The sequence below is a fragment of the Mus musculus genome, chromosome 8 (genome assembly GCF_000001635.26).
Source record: "Mus musculus strain C57BL/6J chromosome 8, GRCm38.p6 C57BL/6J".
Classification (NCBI taxonomy): domain Eukaryota; kingdom Metazoa; phylum Chordata; class Mammalia; order Rodentia; family Muridae; genus Mus; species Mus musculus.
This window is the reverse complement of record NC_000074.6, coordinates 32,840,270-32,858,878: the sequence shown is the minus strand read 5'-3', so window position 1 is coordinate 32,858,878 and position 18,609 is coordinate 32,840,270. Positions and strand designations below refer to the sequence as shown.

General features: G+C 42.0%; 1 protein-coding gene and 1 long non-coding RNA gene across 23 annotated transcripts in view; one reads left to right on the top strand and one right to left on the bottom strand.

Moving 5' to 3' along the window:
* Nrg1 (neuregulin 1) overlaps window positions 1–18,609 on the top strand; it is a 1,084,158-nt gene that overhangs the window by 32,731 nt on the left and 1,032,818 nt on the right. The gene's annotated exons all lie outside the window — the stretch shown is intronic.
* The window catches only part of Gm39155, a 119,525-nt gene that overhangs the window by 7,464 nt on the left and 93,452 nt on the right, over window positions 1–18,609 (bottom strand). Inside the window, exon 3 of one of the 2 annotated variants that reach the window (XR_003947371.1) lies at window positions 6,428–6,547. This is a non-coding gene — a long non-coding RNA (predicted gene, 39155). Of the gene's footprint in view, window positions 1–6,190; window positions 6,548–18,609 lie in introns of those variants that run through there. The other variant, XR_870303.3, reaches the window with a different exon arrangement.

Here is an 18,609-nt window from a genome sequence, read left to right as displayed (position 1 = left end):
ATCCTCCGGTAGTACTATGTCCAGTTTTCTGAGGAACCGCCAGACTGATTTCCAGAGTGGTTGTACAAGCCTGCACTCCCACCAACAATGGAGGAGTGTTCCTCTTTCTCCACATCCACGCCAGCATCTGCTGTCACCTAAATTTTTGATCTTAGCCATTCTGACTGGTGTGAGGTGGAATCTCAGGGTTGTTTTGATTTGCATTTCCCTGATGATTAAGGATGTTGAACATTTTTTCAAGTGCTTCTCTGCCATTCGGTATTCCTCTGGTGAGAATTCTTTGTTCAGTTCTGAGCCCCATTTTTTAATGGGGTTATTTGATTTTCTGAAGTCCACCTTCTTGAGTTCTTTATATATGTTGGATATTAGTCCCCTATCTGATTTAGGATAGGTAAAGATCCTTTCCCAGTCTGTTGGTGGTCTTTTTGTCTTATTGACGGTGTCTTTTGCCTTGCAGAAACTTTGGAGTTTCATTAGGTCCCATTTGTCAATTCTCGATCTTACAGCACAAGCCATTGCTGTTCTGTTCAGGAATTTTTCCCCTGTGCCCATATCTTCAAGGCTTTCCCCCACTTTCTCCTCTATAAGTTTCAGTGTCTCTGGTTTTATGTGAAGTTCCTTGATCCACTTAGATTTGACCTTAGTACAAGGAGATAAGTATGGATCGATTCGCATTCTTCTACACGATAACAACCAGTTGTGCCAGCACCAATTGTTGAAAATGCTGTCTTTCTTCCACTGGATGGTTTTAGCTCCCTTGTCGAAGATCAAGTGACCATAGGTGTGTGGGTTCATTTCTGGGTCTTCAATTCTATTCCATTGGTCTACTTGTCTGTCTCTATACCAGTACCATGCAGTTTTTATCACAATTGCTCTGTAGTAAAGCTTTAGGTCTGGCATGGTGATTCCGCCAGAAGTTCTTTTATCCTTGAGAAGACTTTTTGCTATCCTAGGTTTTTTGTTATTCCAGACAAATTTGCAAATTGCTCCTTCCAATTCGTTGAAGAATTGAGTTGGAATTTTGATGGGGATTGCATTGAATCTGTAGATTGCTTTTGGCAAGATAGCCATTTTTACAATGTTGATCCTGCCAATCCATGAGCATGGGAGATCTTTCCATCTTCTGAGATCTTCCTTAATTTCTTTCTTCAGAGATTTGAAGTTTTTATCATACAGATCTTTCACTTCCTTAGTTAGAGTCACGCCAAGATATTTTATATTATTTGTGACTATTGAGAAGGGTGTTGTTTCCCTAATTTCTTTCTCAGCCTGTTTATTCTTTGTATAGAGAAAGGCCATTGACTTGTTTGAGTTTATTTTATATCCAGCTACTTCACCGAAGCTGTTTATCAGGTTTAGGAGTTCTCTGGTAGAATTTTTAGGGTCACTTATATATACTATCATATCATCTGCAAAAAGTGATATTTTGACTTCCTCTTTTCCAATTTGTATCCCCTTGATCTCCTTTTGTTGTCGAATTGCTCTGGCTAATACTTCAAGTACTATGTTGAAAAGGTAGGGAGAAAGTGGGCAGCCTTGTCTAGTCCCTGATTTTAGTGGGATTGCTTCCAGCTTCTCTCCATTTACTTTGATGTTGGCTACTGGTTTGCTGTAGATTGCTTTTATCATGTTTAGGTATGGGCCTTGAATTCCTGATCTTTCCAAAACTTTTATCATGAATGGGTGTTGGATCTTGTCAAATGCTTTTTCTGCATCATGTGGTTTTTGTCTTTGAGTTTGTTTATATAATGGATTACATTGATGGATTTTCGTATATTAAACCATCCCTGCATCCCTGGAATAAAACCTACTTGGTCAGGATGGATGATTGCTTTAATGTGTTCTTGGATTCGGTTAGCGAGAATTTTATTGAGGATTTTTGCATCGATATTCATAAGAGAAATTGGTCTGAAGTTCTCTATCTTTGTTGGATCTTTCTGTGGTTTAGGTATCAGAGTAATAGTGGCTTCATAAAATGAGTTGGGTAGAGTACCTTCTACTTCTATTTTGTGAAATAGTTTGTGCAGAATTGGAATTAGATCTTCTTTGAAGGTCTGATAGAACTCTGCAATAAACCCATCTGGTCCTGGGCTTTTTTTGGTTGGGAGACTATTAATAACTGCTTCTATTTCTTTAGGTGATATGGGACTGTTTAGATGGTCAACTTGATCCTGATTCAACTTTGGTACCTGGTATCTGTCCAGAATTTTGTCCATTTCGTCCAGGTTTTCCAGTTTTGTTGAGTATAGCCTTTTGTAGAAGGATGTGATGGTGTTTTGGATTTCTTCAGGATCTGTTGTTATGTCTCCCTTTTCATTTCTGATTTTGTTAATTAGGATTTTGTCCCTGTGCCCTTTAGTGAGTCTAGCTAAGGGTTTATCTATCTTGTTGATTTTCTGAAAGAACCAACTCCTCATTTGGTTAATTCTTTGAATAGTTCTTCTTGTTTCCACTTGGTTGATTTCACCCCTGAGTTTGATTATTTCCTGCCGTCTACTCCTCTTGGGTGAATTTGCTTCCTTTTTTTCTAGGGCTTTTAGATGTGTTGTCAAGCTGCTAGTATGTGCTGTCTCCCGTTTCTTCTTGGAGGCACTCAGAGCTATGAGTTTCCCTCTTAGAAATGCTTTCATTGTGTCCCATAGGTTTGGGTACGTTGTGGCTTCATTTTCATTAAACTCTAAAAAGTCTTTAATTTCTTTCTTTATTCCTTCCTTGACCAAGGTATCATTGAGAAGAGTGTTATTCAGTTTCCACGTGAATGTTGGCTTTCCATTATTTATGTTGTTATTGAAGATCAGTCTTAGGCCATGGTGGTCTGATAGGATACATGGGACAATTTCAATATTTTTGTATCTATTGAGGCCTGTTTTGTGACCAATTATATGGTCAATTTTGGAGAAGGTCCCGTGAGGTGCTGAGAAGAAGGTATATCCTTTTGTTTTAGGATAAAATGTTCTGTAGATATCTGTCAGGTCCATTTGTTTCATAACTTCTGTTAGTTTCACTGTGTCCCTGTTTAGTTTCTGTTTCCACGATCTGTCCTTTGAAGAAAGTTGTGTGTTGAAGTCTCCCACTATTATTGTGTGAGATGCAATGTATGCTTTGAGCTTTACTAAAGTGTCTCTAATGAATGTGGCTGCCCTTGCATTTGGTGCGTAGATATTCAGAATTGAGAGTTCCTCTTGGAGGATTTTACCTTTGATGAGTATGAAGTGTCCCTCCTTGTCTTTTTTGATAACTTTGGGTTGGAAGTCGATTTTATCCGATATTAAAATGGCTACTCCAGCTTGTTTCTTCAGTCCATTTGCTTGGAAAATTGTTTTCCAGCCTTTCACTCTGAGGTAGTGTCTGTCTTTTTCCCTGAGATGGGTTTCCTGTAAGCAGCAGAATGTTGGGTCCTGTTTGTGTAGCCAGTCTGTTAGTCTATGTCTTTTTATTGGGGAATTGAGTCCATTGATATTAAGAGATATTAAGGAAAAGTAATTGTTGCTCCCTTTTATTTTTGTTGTTAGAGTTGGCATTCTGTTCTTGTGGCTGTCTTCTTTTTGGTTTGTTGAGGGATTACCTTCTTGTTTGTTCTAGGGCGTGATTTCCGTCCTTGTATTGCTTCTTTTCTGTTATTATCCTTTGAAGGGCTGGATTCGTGGAAAGATATTGTGTGAATTTGGTTTTGTCATGGAATACTTTGGTTTCTCCATCTATGGTAATTGAGAGTTTGGCTGGGTATAGTAGCCTGGGCTGGCATTTGTGTTCTCTTAGTGTCTGTATAACATCTGTCCAGGCTCTTCTGGCTTTCATAGTCTCTGGTGAGAAGTCTGGTGTAATTCTGATAGGCCTTCCTTTATATGTTACTTGACCTTTTTCCCTTACTGCTTTTAATATTCTATCTTTGTTTAGTGCATTTGTTGTTCTGATTATTATGTGTTGGGAGGAATTTCTTTTCTGGTCCAATCTATTTGGAGTTCTGTAGGCTTCTTGTATGATCATGGGCATCTCTTTTTTTATGTTTGGGAAGTTTTCTTCTATTATTTTGTTGAAAATATTAGCTGGGCCTTTAAGTTGAAAATCTTCATTCTCATCAATTCCTATTATCCGTAGGTTTGGTCTTCTCATTGTGTCCTGGATTACCTGGATGTTTTGAGTTAGGATCCTTTTGCATTTTGTATTTTCTTTGACTGTTGTGTCGATGTTCTCTATGGAATCTTCTGCACCTGAGATTCTCTCTTCCATTTCTTGTATTCTGTTGCTGATGCTCGCATCTATGGTTCCAGATCTCTTTCCTAGGGTTTCTATCTCCAGCGTTGCCTCGCTTTGGGTTTTCTTTATTGTGTCTACTTCCCCTTTTAGTTCTAGTATGGTTTTGTTCATTTCCATCACCTGTTTGGCTGTGTTTTCCTGCTTTTCTTTAAGGGCCTGTAACTCTTTAGCAGTGCTCTCCTGTAATTCTTTAAGTGACTTATGAAAGTCCTTCTTGATGTCCTCTATCATCATCATGAAAAATGTTTTTAAATCTGGGTCTAGATTTTCGGTTGTGTTGGGGTGCCCAGGACTAGGTGGGGTGGGAGTGCTGCGTTCTGATGATGGTGAGTGGTCTTGATTTCTGTTAGTAGGATTCTTACGTTTGCCTTTCGCCATCTGGTAATCTCTGAAGCTAGCTGTTTTAGTTGTCACTGTTAAGAGCTTGTTCTTCAGGTGACTCTGTTAGCCTCTATGAGCAGACCTGGAGGGTAGCACTCTCCTTAGTTTCAGTGGGCAGAGTATTCTCTGCAGGCAAGCTCTCTTCTTGCAAGGCAGGTACCCAGATATCTGGTGTTCAAACCAGACTCCTGGCCGAAGTTGTGTTCCACTCACTAGAGGTCTTAGGATCACGTGTGGAATCCTGTGTGGGCCCTTGTGGGTGTCAGGCGACTCAGCTGGCAAGGTAGCCCGGGGCTCGAGTGGAGTGGAAAGGGTTTGTGCCCCAGATCAGGCCCGGGTAGCCTGCTTCCCTATGTACCGCAGTCTCAGGTTCCGCGCGATTGGATTGGGGCAGGCGCTGTGTTCCACTCACCAGAGGTCTTAGGGTCCTGTGGGGAGTCCCTTGTGGGCCCTCGCGGGTGTTGGGCAAGACTCTGCTGGCAAGGTAGCCCGGGGCTCGAGTCTCGAGTCGAGCGGAAGGGACTTGTGCCCCAGATCAGGCCCGGGTAGCCTGCTTCCCTATGTACCGCAGTCTCAGGTTCCGCGCGATTGGATTGGGGCAGGCGCTGTGTTCCACTCACCAGAGGTCTTAGGGTCCCGTGGGGAGTTCCGTGTGGGCCCTTGCGGGTGTTGGGCAAGACTCTGCTGGCAAGGTAGCCCGGGGCTCGAGTCTCGAGTCGAGCGGTAGGGACTTGTGCCCCAGATCAGGCCCGGGTAGCCTGCTTCCCTATGTACCGCAGTCTCAGGTTCCGCGCGATTGGATTGGGGCAGGCGTTGTGTTCCACTCACCAGAGGTCTTAGGGTCCCGTGGGGAGTCCCGTGTGGGCCCTTGCGGGTGTTGGGCAAGACTCTGCTGGCAAGGTAGCCCGGGGCTCGAGTCTCGAGTCGAGCGGAAGGGCTGGGTTTCTTGTGACAAGGTCGCCTTATAAGTTTTTACTACATTCCTTGTGCCAAGTTAAAGAAATCTCAATGGACGATGAAGTGGAGTGAGCAGGCAATAGCTATCTATCTTCAAAGTCAGAGTAGCAATTCCTAACTCCTGTTGCTGAGGAAAAGAAGAACGGCATAGACAGCTGGAAAAACACAATTCAGTTATTAAGTAGTCAAGGTCACAAAACCAGTGTTTGATACTGTTGTGGGTAAATGAGCAGAAAGCATGGTCAAGTGTCTTTAGGTTTGTAGTCCAATTGTGGGGCAGGGGTCTCTATACATAGCTATGCCCTAAGATTATTTTTGGAAAATGGGAAATAAGGCCTAGGATGCAGACAAACAATCATGTTCTCAGGGACATCGAACTCACTCACACCTGGAGGGATCAAAAGTGGCTTTTGAGGGAGGTGACACTGGGTTTTAAAGTGTAGATGGTAAAAGGGATGTGAGTTGGTCTTGGGGCTGTTTATTTTATGTACCAGTGATGGAGCCGCCTACAGTTCTGGAGAAGCAATCGAGCATGTACTTTTAACACGGCTCAGAAATTATAAGTCAGAGATTCAAGTATCCTTAGCCACTAACAGTATCAGTTCTTGGCTGGATCTTAAGCCTGGGCCCTCTGGCTCCTAACTCCGCCTTTACCCACACCACTTGCTCCATGGCATTCTGAGCAAAGGAATAGGCTTCAGGAACAACGCAAGCACGTTGTGTCAGGAGGGAAAGCAGATCAGCTGGGTGAAAGTCAAGTGATTTGGAGCAAAAGAAGGCTGGAGTGTTAGGGAAGGTGAACGGGATAAGAACTGAGATTGAAGTTACTTACCACTGCCAATTCCAGGCAGAGTGGGGTCAGCCACCCTAAAGTTGACATCTCTTAGAGGGTGGTCTGTGGAAGAAATATTCTAAAAGGCATGGTGGAAGTGTTTCCAGTTAGGATCTGCATCTGAAAATGAATGATCAATACAATCAGTGTTATTCATTGTCTCTTTTATTGGTCAGCGTGGAAAGGCTCAGGCTTCTTTTATTTAACTTTTCAATTCCTGTGCCTTTGTTTCATTACATTGCATTTATCCTGGATGCATTAATGAGGTAGTGAGATATGACCCACGGCTCCCATCTGTTTAATTTTGCTAATTTGCTCCATTTTCAAACGAGCTTCCGCCCTTGCAGGAGCAGCAGCCGGGCATGAACGCAGCTGAAAGGAATTTCCGTTTCACCTCTCATGTCACCTCTGGGGCCTTGGATAATTTTCTTATCTTCCTTTTGCCATTTAGGATGCAGCCACATTGTTAGCAATTGAAATACAGTTTTTTAAAGGTACCCTCCTACTGTGTTTCTATGGGAGAACCACCTCATCTGGAAAATAAACCACCAAGGATTGAAACAAGAGCCTTTCCAAAGGGCTTTAATGATGGCATTAATTGTGAACTGTAGCACAAACTGGCTCTAGAGCAGCAAAGGAAGGCCAGTTGACTAAGCTACTGCAAAGGGGATGGCGGAGCCTTTTAGATTTAGGTGGCTGAGAGTGAGAGGGGGTGGGCTGGGAGGAATTAAAACTGTGAGGTATCAGTTCATCAACATAGATGTGAAAATGGTAAAACGATGGAGTTAACAGTTATATATCATATTAATTTCTGATTTATCAATTGAGAACATGATCCCATTTCAAGGTCATAATATGGAGCACTGATACTTATGAGGAATTTCTATGGGGATATTTGACATTTTTCTACGTACAGGTCATGGGAGATGATGCAATGAATTACTTATATTCTTTTTGAAATTAAGGGAATGTAGTGGACTAGGATATTGGCTGTGGAGGTTATTGTTCTTGAATCATTAGTTCAGATAGATCCCAGATGAGCAATACCCAAAATTTATTTCAATTTCATATTTTCTCAGTGGTCAAAGGGGCTATAGGTTTGCTTTCTGTAGTCACAGAAATGCCTAATGCTAACTGATCTTCCTTATATATCCCCAGGTATTTTGGGAGAGGGAGAGGGAGAGGGAGGAGGGAGGAGGGAGGAGGGAGGAGGGAGGAGGGAGGAGGGAGGAGGGAGGAGGGAGGAGGGAGGAGGGAGGGAGGGAGGGAGGGAGAGGAGTTTATTGTAGATACTCTTGTTGGGCAGAATAGTTTACTAGAAACAATATTTAGAAGACTGAGTCAAATTTTAATTTACTGCAAAGCTTAATGAGTAAGAAAGTACTGAGATGCCAAATCTTTTAAGTTCAGACTCCATTTTAGACAACCTAACCTAAGTTTAAACTTAGGCCAACTAACAGGCTGGTACCTAGCATTAGTTTCCAAGTTGCCCCTCCAACAAAACCTAGTCTCTAGGCTAATCCCCAACAAGACCAGCATCTTCAGGTTACACCCTCAACAAGACTAGTGTCTCCAGGTTATTACCCTAACAGACCTGTACCCCCAGGTTACAAGCCCACCCCTGGCCAAATGAGCATCAATACAGAGGTGAGCAGAAGTTAAGTTTATGATATGACTCCCAGCACCAGGCAATTATGTTACAGTCCACAGTAGCTTTCCAATTAGATGCTTGCACACATACTAAAGCCTTGCTCTGATAGACATCTGGGGCTCCCCCACTACCAAGACCATCCTTCGTGATGGTGGTGTGTTGGGGGCCTGAGCTAGCTCAAATAGAATAAACACCCTGATTGATGTAAGTTACATCAGATTGGCTTTTGTCTGTTTTTTGGGGGGACGACTAACATTTCCCTGGCATTACAGTACTATGCCATTTACAGAAGTATGTAGTTAGAAAATTATCAATAGGGCATTTGATATTGGAATGCTTAAGTGCTAGAGGAAGACAAAGGTAGAGGTGGAGGCCTGTAAGCTATTATGACAAGGATACAACATTGTATACGTGGTTCCTGGTGTGAAGTGGGGTGTAGAAGGAGTCAGTGATTGTTGGAAGTATGAATAAGTGTCACCAGCGTTTGTAGAACAAAGCTCATACGTGGAGAAGAAGCCTTTGCGTCACCTGTGTACAAATGATGAATCTGATATCAGATACACAAAGACATTCAAGAGTAAGATTTTGTCCTGCTTTCTTCTTGAGATGAAGTTCCCAATTTCCTTTGATCCTGCCACTCTCTTCTAAGCCAGTGTATGACTTCATCTCTTAAAGTTCTACAAGCCATGGGAACTCTTTGCACGCTATTTCTCTCCAGAGACCACTTTGAAGCCACACAGTCAGAACTGAGTTCTCACTGAGTCATGCTCCTCCCGAGGTTCAGTTTCGTTCACTTGGCTCTGTTCGCAGGGAAGTCTGGTCCAGTCCCTATCCACTCACAGGGCTCCTAGGCTGCAGGCTTTCCTTTGTCTTGTTTTCTTTTCCTGCACCAGTCAGTCAGTCTCTCTACTATCAAAAGTTATTAATGAGTCATACATTGCCACTGGCGCATTTTAAAATAGGCATTCTTTTCCATTCTATTACCTGTAAGTCTGATATCAGGTAAAAGCTAGGCCAGGTTACAAAGGCTTGGTTTTAACCCCCGAGGACGCTGAGGCAGGAAGATTGTAAATTCAAGGCTTCCTGAGTTACAAAATGAATTCAACGCTAGCCTGCGTGTTTTAGTGTGACCTTGTCTCAAAATGAAAAGGTATGAGGGATGGAAATGTAAGCTGGAGGTAGAATGCTTGGCCAGTACATAAGAGGCTCTGGGTTCAATCTCCAGTAAAACACTCACCCCACACATGCACATGCATGCACAGACATGTACACATAACCTCCAGCTCCCATGATACTCCCTCACATACCTCTCACATACCTCTCACATACATGCACACATACACATACACCCACAGGCACACATGCATGAGTGTACACTTATACACCTTATACATAGCACACATACAATAACCCCACATGTATACATACACACACACACACACACACACACACCTCCTCAGGCACATGCTTACATGTGCATACACTCTCATGCATGCACACACAACCACCCCATATACACACAACACCTTATACATATACATACATAAATATACCATATACACAAAACACCCCCTATATAGACATGCATACATAAACACACCACATACATGCCACTCCCATAAACACACACACACATACATGCACAAACAATAAGTAGACTATAAATATATCACCATGATTGTCATTCCTTACTTATTTTATAAAAATGAAGGAGATCCTAAATGTGACTTTCACATAAATATGTATCAAATTTGTCAGATGGTACATTTCTTTAGTGTCACCTGATACTGACAAGTAGGACTACTACTTGAGGACAATGTAGACAAGGGTCACAAAACACCAGGTAGACAAGGGTTTTATGTTTTCACCATCTTTTTCTTTGTTAGACAGGCATTGCATACCTGGTAGTTTGGTAATACCATTCATTGATTTTTGCATGTGAATTTTGGGGGTGAAGCCTTTAGAGAATCTTAGCACCCTAGCGAACAGTGAAATGAATAGAATGACAGGACATCAGGGGGAAATTAAAGTGAACACATTTTGTATTTACTTATTTTATTTGTTTAAAATACCACTGCACAGCTACCCTGGTATTGTCCAGAAACTTAGGGTGTAAATTGGATTTCATTCACTATGTGGGAGCGCTGGCACAGTTAGGCGGATGCTCATAAGCATGTTTATTGTAGTAACAAGTTTTTGTTTTTTGACAGATTCATTTCTAAAGGAGTCCTCTGTACTTCGGCTAACTAACTCTTGGTTCCATTCTTACTTCCCTCTAAAATAGACGTGAGAAACAACTTAAGTCTAGGTTTTGCCTAGATAGTGATTTAGAATTAATTATGTTTTGGTGCCCTTGATCAAGAAATTATTTTAAGAGATATTTATTTTTATCTATGTATCTACCTATGTATGTACATAGGTATGTACATACCTACATACATACCTACCTACCCTCTGTCTGTCTATCTATCTATCATCTATCTGTCATCTAATGTGTGTGTGTGTGTGTGTGTGTGTGTGTGTGTGTGTGTGTGTGTGTGAGAGAGAGAGAGAGAGAGAGAGAGAGAGAGAGAGAGAGAGAGAGAGAGAGAGAGAGAGAAAGAGAGAAGAGGGTGGCACACCCCTTGGACCTATAGTTAGAGATGGTTGTATGCTGCCAGACATGTATGCTGGGAATCCCCCTTCCCCTCTAAGAGCAGTCCATGATCTTAACCACCAAGCCATCTTCCTATTCCCTTAACTACTAAGCCTTCTCTCCAACTTCAAGAAATAGTTTTGAATGGCATCAAGAACAAAGCAGAGGGGGCACTATATGAAAAGCTGTGGGAAATGCAGGGGATGAGGGGTGCCTAGTCTGTTTTTCATTGTATAGGAGACTGGAAATCAGTGTCATCTACAGATGGAGGTGGCTTCCTGATTCTCTCAGCAGCAGAAAATAGAATTGTTCTCAGGACACATTTGGTCTCTCACGATCCATCAAAAATAACAAAGAGCTAGCAGAATGACGACAAAGCAGAGGAAGAGAGCCAACAGGTTGAGTTTCATAGGATGTTGGATATGAGGCTGCGTTAAATGTCACCATTGGAGCGGTCTCGCTGTCATTGTGCTTCCTGTCTATTTGGATCTGCTCATCTTAAACCCTTTTTAGTTGTCAGTTTGAGAAATGTCTACCCCCAGATTCTTTCCCTTCCCTAGCACAAGTCAGGAATGTTAGGTAGGATAGTACTGAGAATATCTCTTACCTCTGTAAGCCAAAATACCACTGTTTGGGAGAAGAGCCACTTAGCATTCTTCCTTCAACCACAGCCTGTCAGATACCAGCCTGATAGCAGGTGAACTGGGAGGTGACACTGGTCTAGGAAGCAGGAAGTTTTGGCATCAGCATGCATTGTTTATCTCATTTAAAAAACTGTCAGGCTCATTTGAAAAGGCAGACTGCAGACAACTTCCCTGAAGCTGTGCACAAAAGGTTCCCACGAAACAGCAATCAAGCAGATTTAAACATAGGTTTTCTGAGGTTCTGGACAAGAGCTTTGTCTACTGACTTATTATTGTAGGACCCATGTATTAAGACCAGATACCCAGGAAAGTGTGACTTGTAACATGGAAGTTCCATGTCTTCAGTGATAGCGATGACCTAATGCTTCTTGTAACATGGAAGTTCCATGTCTTCAGTGATAGCGATGACCTAATGCTCAGTGACTCGGAAGAATGCTGCTGTTGCTTCTGTAGAAGCCACCACAGCGTAGCTGCCACCATCTTCTCCTCCTCCCCCTCCTCTTCCCCCTCCTCCTCCACCTCCTCCTCCCTTCTCCACCCCCTCCTCTTCCCCTTTCCTCCTTCCCTCTCCTCCTCCCCCTTCCTCCTTCTCCTCCTTTTTCTTATCTTCCTCCCCTCCTCCTCTTTTTCTTCCCTGCTCCTCCCTCTCCTCCTCCTCCTTTTCCTCCTCCTTTCCTTCTTTCCTTCTTTCATCCTTCTCTTTCTTCTACCTCCTTCTTGTCGAATGATTTTGGTACCTTCTGGAAGAAGGTAGGTTTGTGAGGGAAAGTGTAGTAATTAAAAAGAACATACCAGCAATAAAAGGTAGTTTAACGGTAACGATGACTCATCTCATTGGCCTCCTCAGGTAGCTCTGGGTTAATTTCTTTCTGAGAGCAGGCATAGCTCTTTAAGTGATTAAGCAGCTCATCTCCATCAGTTCTGGAGGAAAGTTTCTCCAGGGCACATCCCCACTCTGACTCTTCTGTGTCAGTAAATAGGCTGGACTTACAGGACTTTAGCTTGTAGGCTCCTTTGGTTTAAAGAAATACAGAGCATGGAAAGCAGAATTGCCTGAGAAACGATGCTGTATGGATTATCGTTTTAGCAAACACTTGTATTCTTGTGACTTTTGTTAGCTAATGTAGGCAGGATTTGTAGGGAAAGATTTTGATTTCACTTTTGTGGTTAGCCAGGACCAGAATTACTCCACCACAGGTGACTCACTGTTTCCAAGTGACAGCTTCAAATGTCACAGTTCCCGTGATGTGTAAAGCTTGTAAGGTTTTCTTCGTCCCTGCCAATACCTGTTGTAGGATACCGTCACTTATAGGTCTGTGACTTTTAGTTATTTTTCTCTCATCACCTACCCAACAAGGGGGGAAAAAAACTATGCCTGGTGGTAGAAGCCTAGCTAACTACTCAGTTTTGGGAAGTCATGGTTACTGGGGGAGAATCTACAACCACTAGTTTATTAAACCAGCATGATCCTTAGCAACAATCTGTAAACATTTGTCCCCACTCCCACAGATAAGTGTAGTCCTCACCCCTCATCTTGGGAACTTCTTTATGCAACAGATGGTGACTGATACAGAAAATCACAAACAACCAAAATGCAGAATCATAGCTTATGTTTTTTTTTAAATTTTTGTTCCCCCACTTTTTCTTTTCTTCTCCTCATCCTTTAGTCCCCTACTCCTTCTTTCTCCACGTTCCCCTTTTCCTTTCTTTCTTTTATGATACACGATCTCATTAGACAAAAGTGGGCCTTGAGCTGTGGGTTCTCTTCCCTCAGTCTTGCAGGCTCTGTAGTTTCAGGTGTATAGCACCATGGTCCATTCTTTTCACTTTCCTAATGATTTCCTTTGGAACATAACATTTTTCATTTTAATGAAACCTGGCTTAGGTTTGTTTACTGATGATCTCTTAATGTTCTACTCCAGGATCCCTATCTTGATATCTGTTGCTTTTTGAAATGTATCTAAGATTGTCTGGGCTTTGTTTATAGTGGGTAGCCAATGACAATATATGGTGCCTTGTTTAAATGGATTACTGTTTTGTATTCAGAGTCTGTAAACTAAAGATATTCTAATTAAAACCTGGGCGCAATTATCTGCAGGTCCTGAAGACTGTAAAACCACCATCCACACTGTCCTGCAATGGACTTGTTCCTTCTGCATTCTTCTTAGCATCTGCTTTTCAGAAGATAAAGGAGAGTGTCAGTGTTTCTCTTGCATGCTGTCTTTCTGGTTTCAGAGCCTATACCCAAGACTCCACAGACAAAGCACAATTTATTTTAAATTATATTTTAATATATTTATTATGTGTGCTTGCCTATGTTCATACATGTGTACATGCACATGTTTTCATGTACCTATGGATGTCCTAAGTCAACTTTCAGGAGTCACTTCTGTCCTTCTACCATGTAAGACTCAGGTCATTGGACTTAGAGCCAGGCCCTTTCACCTGCTGAAACATCTCACTGGCTCTAGCTTTGCCTGCCACTGTTTTAGAATTGGATTTCAGACTAGTGGTGCACAATCAAGAATGCCTCCATTAAAAGAAAGAAACATTTCTGCCTTCGAGATTTCACTTGTGAAAATACTGGTCAGAGTATGCGTAGGCAGGCGTCAGGCTTTGCTAAAGGCTGGTGGACTTGATGCGTTCATCCAACCTTGATGAGTCATCCCAGTCTTTGCCTAAATCCTAAATGGTTTTCTTTCCCTTTCAGCTCTGTACTGGCTCAGTTGAGCTGAGTTGCAGAGCAGTGTCAAGACCCAGTTTCACTAATGCCTCAAGGATTTACATCCTTCAGCCTGGATGGGAACTCTTGTTTATAAGCAAAATGGCATGCATTATTGCATGTGGTAACCCAAATATGCTTTCATGACTAATACCACTTCATACCAGCTGTATCATTAAAAGCAGTAGTCACACTGCATAATCCCCAAATGAGCATGCTCTTTTTACAAGTTTGCTTGATTCTTATGTCTCCAAGAAGAACTACTTTTCTTTCATGGAGGCCCTGAATGACTTGTCAAAAGTAATTTATTTCCAAATACAGAACTTTTGACACTAAATTTTGTGCCTTTTCTATAGCACCATCTGCCTTCTCCAAAGTATTAAAGATGTTTTTGAATTTTAAGGAAACAAATTGTGGCGTATTCTTTTAGACTTAGGACTCATATATAAGCATATGAAATGGAAGAGACCATGATGCAGTCTCACGTTTTAGAACACCTTTTCTTCTCAGGCTCCCATCTCTGATCAGAATGTGCAGTGTGGGGGTCACGTGGCTAGTAGGTAAAACTGCTGGGAGAGCCGAGCATGAGGATCATCCCTCTGCTTCTAACTATACTGTGTTCCAACTTTTGTGTACAGTTTTAGGCTACTTGACTGACAAGAGATGCTTGCTTCTTCATGGTAGAAAATACTCATAAGAAAACTTTTGTGAGATCAGTTGCATCTCCAGTGCTTTGTTTATGATTGCTGTGATGAAGCACCATGACCAAAACCAAGTTGGGGAGAAAAGGGCTTATTCAACTTAGACTTCCAGGTTCACCAGGAAAGGAAGTCCGGGAAGGAATGCAAACAGCACCAGGAGGCAGAAGTTGATGCAAAGACCATGGAGGGATGCTGCTTACTGGTTTGCTATCCATGGCTTGCTCAGTCTGCTTTCTTATAGAACCCAGGATCCCTGGCCCAGGAATGGCCCATTCACAATGGGCTGGGCCCTTATCCTGTTGATCACTGAGAAAATGCCCTACAGGTGGATGTCATAGAGTCATTTCTTCAACTGAGGGTCCTTCCTTGATGACTCTAGTTTGTGTCAAGTTGACACAGATCCAGCCAGTAATCCTTCATTCCTCTTTTTTTTTCGTTCATGCTGACTCAGTCACCAAGATGAGCTCCTGTCCAGAGCCTACAGGATACTCTTACTGGGATCTTCTTGTTCCTCACCTGTAGCTTAGTCCATTTGGTATAGGATAATGGCCCTAGACCTTTGAACCAATTACAGCACCAGCAACTGGTTCAAAATGCAAATGAGAGCCCCAGCCAGACCCATTTAATCAGAAATGGTGGGGACTTGGACACAGAAAGATCTGCATCTATAGACTTTCCATGAGACTTTGATGCATGCTCATATTTAAGAACTAGGGCTGCTCCTAACCACTGAGCCATCACTCCAGCCTATAAGATGTATTTGTTTATTTTTATGTGAGTACACTATAGTTTGAATACACGTGGAGGGACCCATGGCTCCAGGTGTATAAGTGGCAGAGGATGGCCTTAGCTGGCATCAATGAGAGGGGAGGCCCTTGGTCCTGAGAAGGCTTGATGCCCCAGCATAAGGGAATGCTAGGGCAGTGAGGCAAGAGTGGGTAGGTGGGTCGGAGAGCACTCTAGTAGAAGGGTGGGTGTGTGTGTGGGGGGGGATAGGGGGTTTGCGGAGGGAGGGGAAATAGGAAGGGAGATAACATTTGGAATTTAAATAAATAAAATAACCAATAAAAAATTAAAAAAAGAAGAACTAGGGCTGCAGTGGTTAAAGCTCTTTGGCTCAGCAGGCAGGTTTCAAATGGTAACTGTTGCTTAGTAGCAGCTACTTGTTGCTCCTTATGTACCGTCAGCAAAGATAGTTTAGGGAATTTAAAAATTACACTTTATTTATGTGTGTGTAGGGGTGTGTGTGTGCGTGCGTATATGCACCATGACTCCTGTGGAGGTCAGAGGACAACTTGCAGGAGACAGTTCTCTCTTTCCACCACAGGGATTCTGGAGATCACAGTCAGTCAAGCTTGGCAGGAAGCCCCGCTACCCACTGAGCCATCTTGCTACCCACATTTCTCTTTAAAGATTTTTTTTTTCAAATCTGATACTTTGCAGATTGGAATAGCAATTAGTTCTGTAGAAGGCTGAGAGGAATAAAGGAGATGCCGCAGATGGCACGGTTTAGTAAGATGTCTAACGTGGGTTGGCATCCATGAGAGGAGGCTTTCCAGGCTAAAGGGATGTATGAAAGCTTGCCATTACCTGTTCAGTGCTTGGTAACCTTTCATTGCTTATGCCTGGCGTCCTGGCATTTCATTAGTCAGTCCTAAACCTACATGTCTGCTGTGCTCCATTTACAGTGGTCAAGGCCTGCTCCTTTCCGAAGAGAAAGGGGAGGACGGTGGATTTGGAGGAGAGGGAAGGTGGAGAGTTTGGAGGGGTAGAGGCAGGGAAAAGTGTGGTTGGGATGTATTGTATGAGAGAAGTGTCTATTTTGAATAAAAAGACAAAGTAAGAAAAAAAATGAGACTAATTTCCACACTGAAATCCCTAGATAAACAATGTTTGAAATTTTGCTTAGGTATTTTGTTTTCTGCAAGCAAACCAGTTTTCTATCTGGGCCAGAAAATCTCTTTTGATAGGAATTTAATATTGAAAGCTTTTGTTTAATGATATCTGAATGCATGTTGAAATTCCAAGTAAGCATTCCAAATAATCTGCCTGGTATGACATGAATGTATGCTCCAATAGTCCACATACTAGAAAGTCAAGTCCTAAATTTAATTAAAGATGAAATTCAGAGGTGGAGCCTTTGGAAGGAAGTTAGGAGTAAATCGGGTTATGGAGACATGTACCCCATGAGGGGACTTGTGGCTTTATAAGATGGTCAGCTCTCACCACTAGAGAAGGGTGTGTGTGTGTGTGGGGGGGATAGGGGATTTATAAGTTAAGGTGCTCTTCTGGCTAGAAGGCTCTTACTGTATCCCGTAGCCTCTAGAATTGAGAGAAATAAATTTCCTACTCTCTTCTTTCCCTTTCCTCACGCCTTTCTTATTCAACTTTAACTTCATTTAAGACAGGGTCTTACTACATAGCTCAGGATGGCCTTGAACTCACGTTCTTAATGTCTCAGCCTCCCAAGTCATGGGTCTATAGGTATGAGTCCCTCATTCATAGCTAAATTTATTTTCTTTATAAATTACTCAGTTATCATACTCTAGCAACACAGAATACAGTAAATCACTGTTTCTATTTATTTACCAAGCCAAAATACTTCTATGTTTTATACTTACCTATGTCTATATTTAATGATCATCTACCCATAAACATACAATTTATGGACACCAATACAGAGTCTGCTGGGCTCTATAACTTTCTCGATCACATTTATTTTCTGAGACTTAGGCTGCTCCAATGCCAGTCTACTGTTGATCAGAGATGACGTCCATGTGTGTGATACTTCCTAAGAAGCCATGCTGAACTTTAGGTTATTGAGAAATGTTCAACATTCTTGTAGAAGCCAGTATTTGAGTCTTTGTGTGATTTTATAACTTTGCCTTCACATTCTTAATTATTCTCAAGTTCATCCTCAGCAGGTTGGGTACCACTCCAGTCCGACAGATTTTATATTTTTTAGTTAGGCCTGATGCATCCTTTGCATTTATTTTTCTCAGACTGAAGGTACTTGGATGTCTTATTGCAAAGAAGAATTTGTGTCTAACTACCATGTTTATATAATGTAGCATTCTGACTTTCTACATTTTTACCTTGGATTCATCTATGTGGTCTTTTTTGTTAGTTCATCTAAATTTTTGGTTAGCTTTCTGCCAAAGATGATTATACACACACACACACACACACACACACACACACACACACACACACACACACACACACAGACATACATACACACACACACACATTTAAAATCAACTAGAAAAACCTTTTAACTGGTTACATGTATATTTATATATTTAACAACTTTTGAACTCTTTAAAGTCTTTTATGAATGTCACCTGACCCCACTAGCTCACAGGGCAACATTTTTCCATTTGGGTTATGTTTTTGCCTGGAATAAGGGTTCCATGGTCAGTTGGCACAGGAAAGGCTACATACTTAATGCATACTTACAATGTGCCCTTTTTCACCCTAACCCCTGATTCATAAGTCACAGCAGCATTTGAAAAGTCTCTGAGATGTCCTGCATGAAGAAACCGGTTAACGTGCCTTGACCTATTTTTCCCCTGCCTGAACACTTATTAGCATCCCATGAACCGATGCTTCATAAACACCTTTGTGACCCCTGAATTTAAGTGCTTCATTTTGCCTGTTTGCTTTGGCTTATATTTTAGATATATGCTTTACTCTTTACATCCTTACCCATTTTTAAGTCTAAACCCATTATTTGTATTTTATATTCCCAAATTTATTTTTGACAGGTCTGTTGTGACCTATGTTAAGCAATTTTAGTGTCAGTCACTTTGAGCAAAGACAACTTGCA